This window comes from Chiloscyllium punctatum, chromosome 33, assembly GCF_047496795.1.
Source record: "Chiloscyllium punctatum isolate Juve2018m chromosome 33, sChiPun1.3, whole genome shotgun sequence".
In the NCBI taxonomy this organism is placed as follows: domain Eukaryota; kingdom Metazoa; phylum Chordata; class Chondrichthyes; order Orectolobiformes; family Hemiscylliidae; genus Chiloscyllium; species Chiloscyllium punctatum.
The window spans coordinates 60,102,739-60,115,443 of record NC_092771.1 but is presented as its reverse complement, the minus strand read 5'-3'; the positions used below and the strand labels follow the sequence as shown (position 1 = coordinate 60,115,443).

General features: G+C 44.2%; 2 long non-coding RNA genes across 5 annotated transcripts in view; one reads left to right on the top strand and one right to left on the bottom strand.

Annotated features, from left to right (window-relative positions):
- The window catches only part of LOC140458557 (uncharacterized), a 108,227-nt gene extending 107,631 nt beyond the window's left edge, over positions 1-596 (bottom strand). For both annotated transcript variants that reach the window (XR_011953535.1, XR_011953534.1), the window contains exon 1: positions 490-596. This is a non-coding gene — a long non-coding RNA (uncharacterized lncRNA). The remainder of the gene's footprint in view (positions 1-489) is intronic.
- A 571-nt stretch (positions 597-1,167) lies between these two features.
- Positions 1,168-10,211, top strand: LOC140458555 (uncharacterized). 3 transcript variants are annotated; one of them, XR_011953529.1, is made up of 4 exons: positions 1,168-1,285; positions 2,235-2,352; positions 8,286-8,370; positions 8,453-10,211. It is a non-coding gene; the product is annotated as an uncharacterized lncRNA (long non-coding RNA). The 3 variants fall into 3 exon arrangements; XR_011953531.1 differs by having other exon boundaries at positions 1,184-1,238; XR_011953530.1 differs by having other exon boundaries at positions 1,187-1,251.
- Positions 10,212-12,705: the final 2,494 nt, after the last annotated feature.

Genomic DNA, 12,705 nt, shown 5'->3' with positions numbered 1-12,705 from the left:
CAACAATATGATTTCAAATCGTCAATATGGTTTTGTCAAGGGCAGGTCGTGTCTCACAAATCTCATTGAGTTTTTTGAGATGGTGACCAAGCATATAGATGAAGGTAGGGCAGTTGACGTGGCAGTCCTCACTTTCTCCATGTACGAAGTAGAGCCACGACAATAATAAGAGGCTGCAACAGGAGGGGGACAGGTAGCTCCATACAAAACCCGACTCCTTCTGAACAGTTTTCACCACAAAAACTGAGCGCCTTCCAGAAAAGCACCTCTATAGCCCACAACATTTTGCCCCCACAATCGTGGTATCTGGCTGTGCACTAAGAGGCGTGCAAGAGTCTGTACTGGGACCCTGATACGCTTGGTAAAGAGTCAAATCATCTGAGCATTGAGAGCCCCACCACATTGCATGCATTTTCTATTGTTTTCTCTCTGTTCCTGACTTCCCTTGTTTTTCTTAATGAACCTGGTAAAAGTTGTTATTACACACACCTGCACAAGCTGTGAATTGAACCCAGGCCCCTCGGTCCAAGATTCGGGATATTTTCACCACATCACAAAACATCGACTCGAACTTCCTTTGTCCCTTGCCTGCTAAGTCACGCCTGAATCAACTCTGTAATTGGGAGGAAGGGGCGGAACAGGAGGACCGAGTAGGGGCCGGTCCTCCAACCAGAGTGAGTGAGGAGAGGGGCCAAAGCATTCTCGGGAGTGAACGCTTCAAGATTGGTCAGAGAGCAAACTATTTTGCAGGATTGATCATTCTCACTACATAGTGGAGCATTAAATCTCTCTTATAAATCAATGTGAGATTTTAAGAAATACTGTAGTTGAAATGTAAATCTGATAACGTACATATTTCCAATCGATTTACATAACTCGAGTAAGAAACTTCTTTTCAAGCTCCCAGAACGACTGGTAATTTGCATACCTGGCCGTTATGGTTGATTTGGACCGGACAATCTATTTGACTGTTAGACATCTCTATGACTATAACTCGACAAAACAATTGTTAATGAATAATATTTTACCCATCAGTCTGTGCAGTTATGAATATTCTCTCTCAATTCAATGATAACCTCAGACGCACGCGTGGTTTGGTTTCAATACAGAGCATGCGCAGTGTCACATTGGTCAGGACAGAGAGAAATGGAGCTGCTTTCTCCGGCAGCGGCTGCGATCGGCTTCAGAGCCGGTGTGTGGGAGCATCGCCGGGAGAAAGGAGCGGAGAGAATTCACAAGTCCCGGATAAAGGTTAAAAAAATCGAAAAAGTCCCTCCAGGCCCAGGTAAAGAGGTGGCGGTCTCTGATCAGAGAAGTGGTCCAGGGTCACGGCCGCCATTTGTTTGAGGGAAGAGTGAGGATGGTCAGGGCCGCCATCTTGAGAAGGTCAAGGTGCAGGGGGGCGGGGTTATCGGGGTCTGTAGAACAATCAGAGGAAAGGGAAGCCCCATTGTTATTGATTAATTCCACGAACACAGCTTCACTGGGCGATCCCACAGGAATATCCTCTCTCAGTCCTGCTGGGATGTTTCACCCCATCAGAACCAGCAGCTCTCCTCCTCTCTCAGCTCCCCTTCTGTCCTTCCTGCAGCATCTGTCCCCTGGAACATTGAGCTGCCTGTCCTGTCCCTCCCTCAGCTGTTGTTTCTGTAAAACCTGTGATATCCCAGTCCCATTTTAGATTACTTCACTAAAGACAGGAATGCACCCGATGGATTTTTCTTATCATCAGCAATTGTTTAATACTCACTTACCTGTTTTTAATTAAATCTTTTTTGAAGCATTTCATTCACATTCAATCATTTGCAATGGCGGGATTTAAAACTGTCCAGAGAACTTTTGCTGAGTTTCTGGATAAATTGCTTCACAATAATGCCCCTAGGCCATAACTTCGTCTGCTCACAGGTTGCACATCCCAGTACAACATGAATCAAAACCCTTTCTTTGTGCACAATTATTTGATGCTGAACTCTGGTGATGTCACTCAGTATCTCTCCTTGTGCGGTCCCTCACTGTGGGTCTAATTGCTGCCTCTGTCAGCGTCTCTCACTCTTGCAGCTACTCCAGATCCTGAGCCAACAGAATTCTCCACTCCAGAGAGATGAGGCAGTACAGGCCAGGAATGGAGACTGGGATTTTCCAGATCTCTGTGGGGCTCAGTGCCATTTTACATGTGTAACCCTCACAAGCATCAGTCTAATTTCCCATTCTGCCTATTTCTGTGTCTTCTACAGGTACTTGAAGGAGTTACTGACTCAATAGACCTGCCAACTGCTGGTTGGGAAGATGTTTGGTCAGCCAGAGAGAAAAAGGTCAGGGAGGTCAGGAGCCTTATATAAATCCTGCCACCAGGTAAGATTACACACAGTGCACAGAGCAAAGAGCAATGAGAGGGCTCCAAACATCAGCTAACAGGCCATGACATAGATATAGTGCTGGAGGGGGAGCAGACTCGCCTCAGGCTCAATCACCACTTCTACTTTAAGTTTTATTGTACTGAGATCGCATCGGGAGTTCCCAGTTTTCAATCCAGGCGTGTGCTGTCTTGTTGAGCACCAGGACAACAGAGGGGAAAACAGGCCTGCAATGAGAGAGTGGTAATGCTGCCTGGGATCTTTCTGTTAACTATTCCCTCTCCAACATTGTATCTATGGCTCATCTTGTGGACCAGTGTCTTCAATCATTCTAACTCCTATAACAGTTCCTATCTCTGTCTTCTCCTCCCCTCTCACCAATTATTTCACATATTTGAAACCTCCAGTCCAGATGACCATCCGTATCGCTGTAACTTGCTTCAGTCTCTACAACATGCCTTGTCTCGATAGTCTCCTCCTCCAACAACTGGAGACATAGGGTCTGTTTCTGTGCTGCATGACTCTTTGTTTGATGTTTCCTAAATGGAATCAGTTGCATTTGCCTGTGTTTGGCCCATATCCCTTCCAATCTTCTCCTTTCCATGTACCTGACCAAGTGTCATTTCCATGTTGTAATTGTACTTGATTTCACTATTTCCTCTGGCAGTCCGCTCCATCTATGCACCATCCTCTGTGGAAAATGTTGCCCCTCAGCTCCCTCTTTAAATCCTTGCTCTCTCACCACATGTTTATGGCTCTAGATTTGGACTCACCTACCCTTCGCAATGCACCTTACTTAAGCCCTACATTGTTTCATACACCTTTATCAGGTCAACCCGTGGCCTCCTCTGCCCAGGAGAAATATTGACGACAATGTTACAAATATCTCCAACTCATGTACTCAATGTTCTGGCCACTGATGACAAGTGTGCCAAATGCTGCTTTCCCCTCCCTGTCCCCCTGTGATGCCACTTCCAAGGAACAATGTAACTGCACCCCTTGATCTCCCTCTGTTCGACAACACTGCGCAGGTCCCTACCATTAACTGTTTTAATCCTCCCTGGTTTGTCTGAACTAAATCGAACACCTGAATTAAATTTCATCTTTCATTCCTTGGCCCACTGGCCCAGTTGATTAACATCCCCTTCGATAACTATATTCCCTGCCCACTCTTCCACTAATCTTGGTATCCACAAACATACTAACAGGGACTCCTATATTTTCACTCAGATTATTTATGTAAGTGGTGCACAACAGTGGCCCCAGCACCAATCCTTACAGCACACTGCTGGTCAGAGGCCCCAGTCTGAACAACAACCCTCTCCCACCACCCTCTGTCTCCCACTGTCATCCCATTTTGTATCCAGTTGGCTAGCTCTCCCTGATCCCTTGTGACTTAACCTTACTAACCAATGTATCATGGTACACCCTGACCAAGGGTTGCTGAAGCCAGAAACAACGTCTGTTGCTCTGCCTTCATCTATCTTCAAGTCAAATTTGTGAGGCATGTTTTCCCATGCACAAAGCCATACTGGCTGCCGTAATCAGTCCTTGTCGTTCCAAATACCACCTACCTCTCAGAATGACCTCCAACAACTGACGCACCCTGATGTCTGGCTCATCAGTCTGTAGTTTCCTGGCTTCCTCTTGCAGCCTTTCTTAATTAATGACACAACATTATAATCATAGTCAGAGAGTCAGACCACACTGTTCGGTCAATGCTCACCATACTCGAAAACTGATCTTGTCCCACCTGCCTGTACCTTGATCCTATCCCTTCAAACCTTTCCTATTCATGTACTAATCCTAATGTCTTTTAAACATTGTAATTGTCCCCACATTCACCCCTTCCTTGGGAAGTTCAGTCCACACACAATCTACTCTCTGTGTAACAATGTGACCCTCATGACTTTTTTTTTAAATGTCTCTCCTCTTACACTTAAAAATGTAGCTTCTAGTCTTGAAACTCCCCTGTCCTTGGGAAAAAACCAGCTCCCATTAACTCTATCTATTCCCCTCATTATTTTATAAACTTCTACGAGGTCATCTGTCAACATTCAGGTTTCAATGAAAAAAATATCAACCTATTCAGCCTTTCTTTAGAACTGAAAACTTCCATAACCAGCCACATTCCAGTAAATCTCATCTGAACCCTTTCGAGCTTAATAATATCCTTCTGATAACTGGGCGACCTGAACTGAACACAGTATTCCAGAAGAGGACTCACCAATGGCCTGTATAATCTCAATGAGACTTCCCAACTCCTATATCCAAAGTAATGAAAGCAAGTGTGGCAAGTCCCTTTTTAACCATCCTGTCTCCATGTTGCAAACTTCAAAGAATTATGTACCTATACCTCGAGGTCCCTCTGTTCTACAACACGACTGAAGGTCCTACCATTAATTGTATAGGCCCTGCCTGTGTTTGTTGTACCAAATGCATTCCCTCGCATTATACAGATTGAACTCCATCGACAGTTTTTCAGCCATTCACGCATTTCATCAGGATCCCTTTGTAATCTCAGAAAACCTTCTTCACTGTCCACAATGCCACCCTCCAGTCTACCTGCCTATCACACATGGTACAGATATCTCTGCGAGGGGCCCTACAATTTCTTCACCAGCTTCCCATAATGTCCTGAGATACATTTAATCAGGGCCTGGGGATTTATCTACCTTTGTGGTTTAAAACCTCCAGCACCTCCTATTCTATAATGTGGACTCATTTCAAGATATTGAGTTATAGAGATGTACTGCACGGAAACAGATCCTTCAGACCAACTCCTGCATGATGTATCTAGTCACATTTGCCAGAATTTTGCCAATATCCCTCTAAATCCTTTTTATTCATATACCCATCATATAAAATGTATTTCTATCAGCCTCCACTATTTCCACTGGCAGTTTATTCCATAGACTCTGCCGGAACCAGTTTTCCTTTAGGTCCCTTCGAAACGTTCCTCTCGCACTTTAAAGCTATGCCCTGTCGGTTTGGAAACCCCCAGCCTGGGAAAAAGACCTTGTCTATTGACCCTATCGATGCCCATCATGATTTTAAACACCTTTTATCGGTTAACTCCTCAGCCTCCCATGTTCAAGTGAAAACAGCCCCAGCTTATTCAGGCTTTTCCCTGAAGAGCAAACCCTTCAACCCTGGCAGCATCCTTGTTCATTTCTTCCGAACCTTTCATGTTCCATAACATCCTCCCGATGGCATTGAGACCAGAATTGCACACAGTATTCTAATAGTAGTTCAGACAAACATGGTTTAGTCCCCCGAGTGCCCCAGTCTTTATCCACAGTAAGTTCCAAAGTGAAATATTTGTTTCGGATCCTGTAGTTGACTACATTGTTGGCTTCATTGATCATTATGGATACCTGTTTTGTCCCTCACTCTTCTTTTGCTCTTAATACACTTATAGAATCTCTTTCAATTCTCCTTAACTTTCTCTGCCGAAGCTATCTTATGTTCAGTCTTTACGTTCCTGATTTCCATCCTAAGAGTATTTCTACAGCCCCGATGCTCCTGAAGGGATTCACTTGAGTCAGCCAGTTATGTGCCCCCCTGTTTTCTTGACTAGAGCCTCGAAACTCAGCCAGTATTTCTTAATTCAGTCAGCATTGAGCTGCACACTAACAGGAACATGCTGGTGCTGAACGCTCCTTTTATCTTGATTGTAAAATATTCCTATTTGCCAGACTTGCCTTTACCTGCAAATAGCCTCCCAGATCTACTTTTAAAATTTATGTCTAATACTATCTTGCTCCATGGTATAACTTGAACTTGTGGACCAAGCCTGTCCTTTTCCATTGCTATTTTCAAACTAATACAATTGTGGTGACTTTCCAAAGTGCTCCCCCACTAACACCTCAGTCCCATTCCCGACCTTGTTTCCCAAGGGGAGGTCAGGTTTAGCCCCATTCTCCAGTTGGGCCACTTACATAATGACTGTGTACCTGTGCTGACATCTTCAGACATCCAGGGACTTGCCCACCAAGGTCCCTGTGTTCCTCAGTTCTCCAGGAGGACCTACCATTCATGACGTATACTGTTCGCTTACGAGACTCCCCACAGTGCATTACCTCACAGTGATCAGAAGTAAACACTGTCTGCCATTACTCTGCTCAGTTTATCACCTGATCGATATCAGACTGCAGCCTGAGACCATCCCCCTCACTGTGGACAACACCCTCACTTTTCATGTCATCGATAAACCTACTAATGATTCCTTCTGCTTTCATATCCGAGATATTAATCCGAGATGGTTCCTGCACAGATCCCTGTTGTACATCCACTGGACAAAGGCTTCCAATCGTAAAAACAATCCTCCACCAATTGTGGATACAATTTATCAACTTGCCTTGGATGCCATGGGCTCTTCCCTTTTGGACCAGCCTTCCATGTGGGACCTTGTCAAAGACCTTAATGAACTCCATGTAACCCACATCATCTGCATTGCCCTCATCAAAATCAGAGGACAGTCCTCAAGCAAATCCATACAGACAATTCCTAATATATTCCTGTCCTTTCGAATGTTGATTCATCATGTTCCTCAGAATTGTTCCCAATAATTTCCCTCCCCCTCCTATCAGACTATCTGCTGTGTAATTACCTGGCCTATCCCTGCTGCTCTTGGTCAAAGGAATCACATTAGCGATCCTCCAGTCATTCAGCACTTCAGCTGTGGCCAGTAAAGTATTAAATATATCCGCCAGGGCCCCAGCAATCTGCTCCATTACCTCCCATAGCAGCTTGGGATATATTTGATTGTTACTGGGGATTTCTCCACCTTTTTGCCTGTGAAAATATTTAATCCCTCCTCCTCATTGATCTTAACATGTTCCTGAACCTCACCATCCCTGGCTTCAATGTCTTTCTCCTGTGTGAATACAGATGGGAAGGATTCATTGAAGACCTCACCTTCTTCCTCTGGCTCCATGCACTGATTGCCCATTTGGTTTCTAACAGGCCCCACTGCTTCGTTGGGAATTCTCTTACTCTAACTGTACTTATTAAGTACCTTGTGGCTTATCCTTAACATTATTAGCTAAGGATATTTTATGACCGTTGTTTGCCTGTTCATTTTTAAGGACTACAACCACCACCCCCAGCATCCACCCCATTCCCCCTGCCCCACACACTCTAGACTTTTGAATGGCTTCGTCTGTTTTCATTGCTCTGTATTTTCTTTCTCAAACTCACAATATCACTTGATCAGTATTTGCTAAATGTGCTGTTTAAGCCATTCACTCCTCGCAAAACACATTTGCTCTGAATTCTCACTGCATCACATTTAACATCTCCCGTGTTCCAAATAGAGACTCCAACAAGTGTAGTTCCTTGCAGTCGAGGCTTGCCAGTCTAATGATAACGTTGAATGACAGTGATAATCTAATGATTAATGGCCTCCCCAAGTTTAGATACTTAGCTTCTGCATTACCCTTATCTTTTTCCATAATGTCTTTGAAGCTAACAGTTATGGTCTCTGTGCTCAAAAAAGCTCTTCATCTCTGTCATCTTGTCCAGAACCTGCAGCCCACCCTGTCTCTAACATTCTCGAGTCCTTACCAACCTCCCCATCTGTGCACCTTCCTCCAGCCTGGAGAGCACATGATATCACTGTAACCCTCTCCAGTCTTCACACCACTCATTCATTCTCCTATTTACAATAGTGGAATTTGAACATGGCTGAGTTTCTGGATAAATAGCACAGCGATAATACCACCAGACCATCACTTCACCTTCTCACAGGTTTCCCATCCCTGAGCACTGACACCAGAAGCAAAATGAATCAAAACCCCTTCTTTCTACACAATGGTTTGTTATGAAATCTTCCTGCGCTCTGCTGATATCACTGAGTATCTCTCCATTTGGTATTCCTCACTGTGAGGGTTTAATTGCTGCCTCTGTCAGTGTCTCTCACTCTTCCAGCTACTCCAGATCCTGAGCCAACAGAATCCATCTCTCCAGAGAGATGAAGCAGCACAGACCAGAGATGGAGATTGGGATTTTTCAGGTCAGTATGGCAATTATTACCATTCTGCATGTGTTTCCATCACCCTAATTTCAGAGACTGTCTATTTCTCTGTCTCCTGTAGGTATTTAGGAAGTTCCCGACTCAATAGACTTCCCAATTGCTGGGTGTCTCATCCATCACCTCATTGAAGATGGTTGGTCAGCCAGAGCGACAAAGGGCAGGGAGATCTGGAGCATTCAATAAATCCTGCAGTGAAGTAAGATCACTCACAGTGCACAGAGCAGAGAGCAATGAGATATCTCCAAACATCGGCTAACAAGACATGACACAGATACAGTGCTGGAGGGAGAGCACAGTACAGACACACCTCAGGCTCAATCACCACCCCCACTGTATGTTTTGTTGCACTGAGACAGCATCGAGAGTTCCCAGTTTTCAATCCAGGCCTGTGCTGCCTTGGTGAGCATCTGGACAACAGAGGGGAAAGCAGGCCTCCCACGAGAGGCTTGTAACCGTGACCAGTCGAAAGAGTCCTTGCTAACTCTACAACCCTCAATATTGCTAACTTCATCCAGTCTCGACAACCGAGCAGAAAGCAATGAGAAGGCTCCAAACCTCTGTTAACAAGACATGACATCGATACAGTTCTGGAGGGGGAGTACAGAATATCCCCACCTCATGCACAATCACCACCCTGGCTTTAAGTTCTGTTGTACTAAGACTTGCTACTCTCCAACGCTGCATCTACGGCATGTCTTGTGGACCAGTGTCTTCAATAATTTGTAACTCCTATAACAGATCCTATGTCTGTAACCTCCTCCTATCCCAATCATCCCTCCACATATTTGAAATGTACTGCATTCCAGACTACCATCCCTGTCGCTGTAACTTGCTTCAGTGTCTACAACATGCCTTATCTAAGTAATCTCCTCCTCCAATCACTGGAGACAGAGTCATACAGCACGGAAACCGTTCCTTTGATTCAAATAGTCCATAATGACCAGAGACCCTGAACGATTCAAGTTTCCCTGCATTTGACCCAAATCCCTTCAAAGCTTCTCCTCTCCATGTACCTGCCCAAATGTCTTTTGCATGTTGTTATTGTACTTTGCTCTACCACTTCTTCTGGAAGCTCATTCCATACCTGCACCATCCTATGTGTGGAAAATGTTCTCCTCCAATCCCTTTTACGTCTTTCTTCGCTCCTTTCATATTTATTCCCTCTAGAACATAGAATGTGGCAGCGCAGTACAGGCTCTTTGACTCTCGATGTTGCGCCAAGCTGTGGAACAAATTTGAAGCCCAAGTAGCTGACACTATTCCATTCTCATCCATATGACTATCCAATGACTATTTAACTGCCTTTCAGGTTAGCAGATCTACTCCTGTAGCTGGCAGACCTGAGGAGAGTCAATACAGTGTGTGAATAATCCTGGGACCTGAGAATGGTCAGTACAGTGTGTGAATATTCACGTGGCCTGAGAATATCAATACTGTGTCGCCTGTGATTGCCCCAATGATGTGTGAACAATCCAGTGGCCTGAGGATGGTCAATAATGTGTGAATACCCCTGTGGCCTGAGGATAGTCAATGCTGAGTGTTAGTTATCCTTTGGCCTGAGGATTGTGAACATAGATTGTGAAAAATCCTGCGGCCTGAGAATTTCAGTACTGTGTGTAAATAATCCCGTCTCCTGAGAATGGCTAATATTGTGTTTGAATGATTCTTTCCTGAGGATGGTCAATACTGTGTGCGAATAATCCTGGGAACTGAGAATGCACAATACTGTGTGTGAATATTACTGTGGCCTGAGGATGGTCAATGCTGTTTGTAAATAATCCTATGGTCTGAGAATGGTCAATATAGCGTGTGAAAAATCCTGCGGCCTGAGAACTTCAATACTGTGTGTAAATAATCCTGTAGGCTCAGGATACTTAATACTGTGTGTGAATTAATCTTATTGAGTGAAGATGGTCAATACTGTGTTTGAATAATTCTCTCTTGAGGATGGTCAATACTGTATGTGAATAATCCTGGGAACTGAGGTTCGTCAGTACTATGTGTGAATATTATAGTGGCTGAGGACAGTCAATGCTGTTCGTGAGTAATCCTGTGGCCTGAGGAAGGTCAATACTGTGCGTGAATAATCCTGAGGCCTGAGAATATTCTATTCTGTGTGTAAATAAACCTGTGGCCTGAGGATGGTAAATACTGTGTGCTAATAATCCGGTGTCCTGAGGATGATCAATACTATTAGTGGGCAGCACATTGGCACAGTGGTTAGCACCAGAGACCCAGGTTCAATTCCCACCTCAGGCGACTGACAGTATGGAGTTTGCACTTTCTCCCCGTGTCTGCGTGGGTTTCCTCCGGATGCTCCGGTTTCCTCTCACAGTCCAAGGATGTGCAGGTCAGGTGAATTGGCCATGCTAAATTGTTCATTGGTGTTAGGTGTAGGGGTATGGGTGGGTTGCGCTTCGGCGGGTCGGTGTGGACCTGTTGGACCGAAGGGCCTGTTTCCACACTGTAATGTAATCGAATCTAAATGTTTGTGATTAATTCTTTGGCCTGAGAATATTCAATACTGTGTGTGATTAATGCTGCAGTCTGAAAATGGTCGGTACTGTGTGTGAATAATCCTGTGGCCTGAGAATATTCAACACTGTTTGTGAATAATCCTGTGGCCAGAGGATTGGAAATACTATATGAATATTCCTGTGGCCTGAGGACAGTCAATACTGTGTGTGAATAGTCTAGTGATCTGGGAATGGGAAATAATATGTGTGAATAATCCTATATCCTGAGGATGGTCAATACTGTGTTTGAATAATTCTCTCTTGAGGATGGTCAATACTGTATGTGAATAATCCTGGGAACTGAGGTTCGTCAGTACTATGTGTGAATATTATAGTGGCTGAGGACGGTCAATGCTGTTCGTGAATAATCCTGTGGCCTGAGGATGGTCAATACTGTGTCTGACTAATCCTGTAGTCACTGAAGTGTTGTTTTTTTGATTAGCAACTGGTTGATCCTCTCCCTCATATGTCCCTCCACATTGCTGCAAACCCCTCCAGCTGCAGCAATCCGTACTGGCTTTGTAACACTGTTCAGGCCCTGATGACTCTCTGTAACACTCTCAGCACATTCGTCTCTCCCTGATCGTGTCATGTCATTAAACGCTGACAATGATTCCCCTTCCCACAGCCCTCCCCCTGCTTGCAGACCCTTTGCAATCTCTTTAAAACTAACTCCTAAAACACACTCTCACTTTAGGATTTTAAGTACTTTTTGGTGACCTTCTCCACCTCATAATCTAATATGATCCATTTTGTTCTGAGTGAGGGACCGGTGGGAATTTCTTGCTGAGGATTTGTCTGTTTCAATGAAATGTTCTTTTGTTGAGTGTTTTACTCTGTTCTTTCAAACGTTTTCCACTGTCCATTTACAGACACATATTTCAGTCCGTTGAGCCTGTTAACCTTGGTCAGTTCTACTGTCAAACTTATGTGATTGGCTATTTTTGTTTCTAGTTGTAGCTTGGCCTTTCTGTGATTCACTGAAATGCTTTAAATTAATTTAAATTGCACTTTATCGCAATTTCCCAGAGGATCTCTCCAGGTCACGTGACTCATTCACTAAGTTTCATCTCACAACCATTTACCTGAGATAGTTACATCCCTAGCCAGTTGCACAGTGTGTTATTCAAAGAAACACTGAAAAAAATCTCTTTACTCCCCTTCCAATATCACACTTATCTGTGTGATTGTCCCAGATGATGCGAATATTGAACTTTCCCAAAATTATCACAATACATTTGTTTAAAAAATTCCAATGAATTCCTGTGAAATGCAGTGATGAGCAATGAAATGCTGTTCTGTGGCTAAAACTGTTCTGCTGCTTGTGTCCTTGGCAAGTACTGGCCAGAATTTGACTACTGGCTGACTCTACTTCATGATCTGAGGCCAAATGATTTCTCTGTAATGCCGTTGTTATCCATTATTGTTAGGATTACCCATTTCGCCTGAGTTTCTGCAAGGTTGTGGATCATTGAATATTTATGTTCCATCTTTTGTTCGCCCGGAAACCATGTCTCCCTGGTGTCGAAATCTCTTTTAACTTTGGGTCACAAATCCATCGACCTTATTGATGAGACTTTGTCCATTCCAAAACAAAATTGCTCTTTCCCACAACTTTCTGTCAAAAACCGATTCACTGTTGTGCGACTTGAGTTAAACTTTGTCACATCCTGTCCCTTTCTGCTTGTCTTCAGCCACATTCCCATGCTGTTCCTATGCGTCACCTTTTCTCTTTGGATTTGGAAAGCTCCTTTCACCTGAACCCTGCATCCTCTCTGTCAGTTTAAAGCCCTGTCCA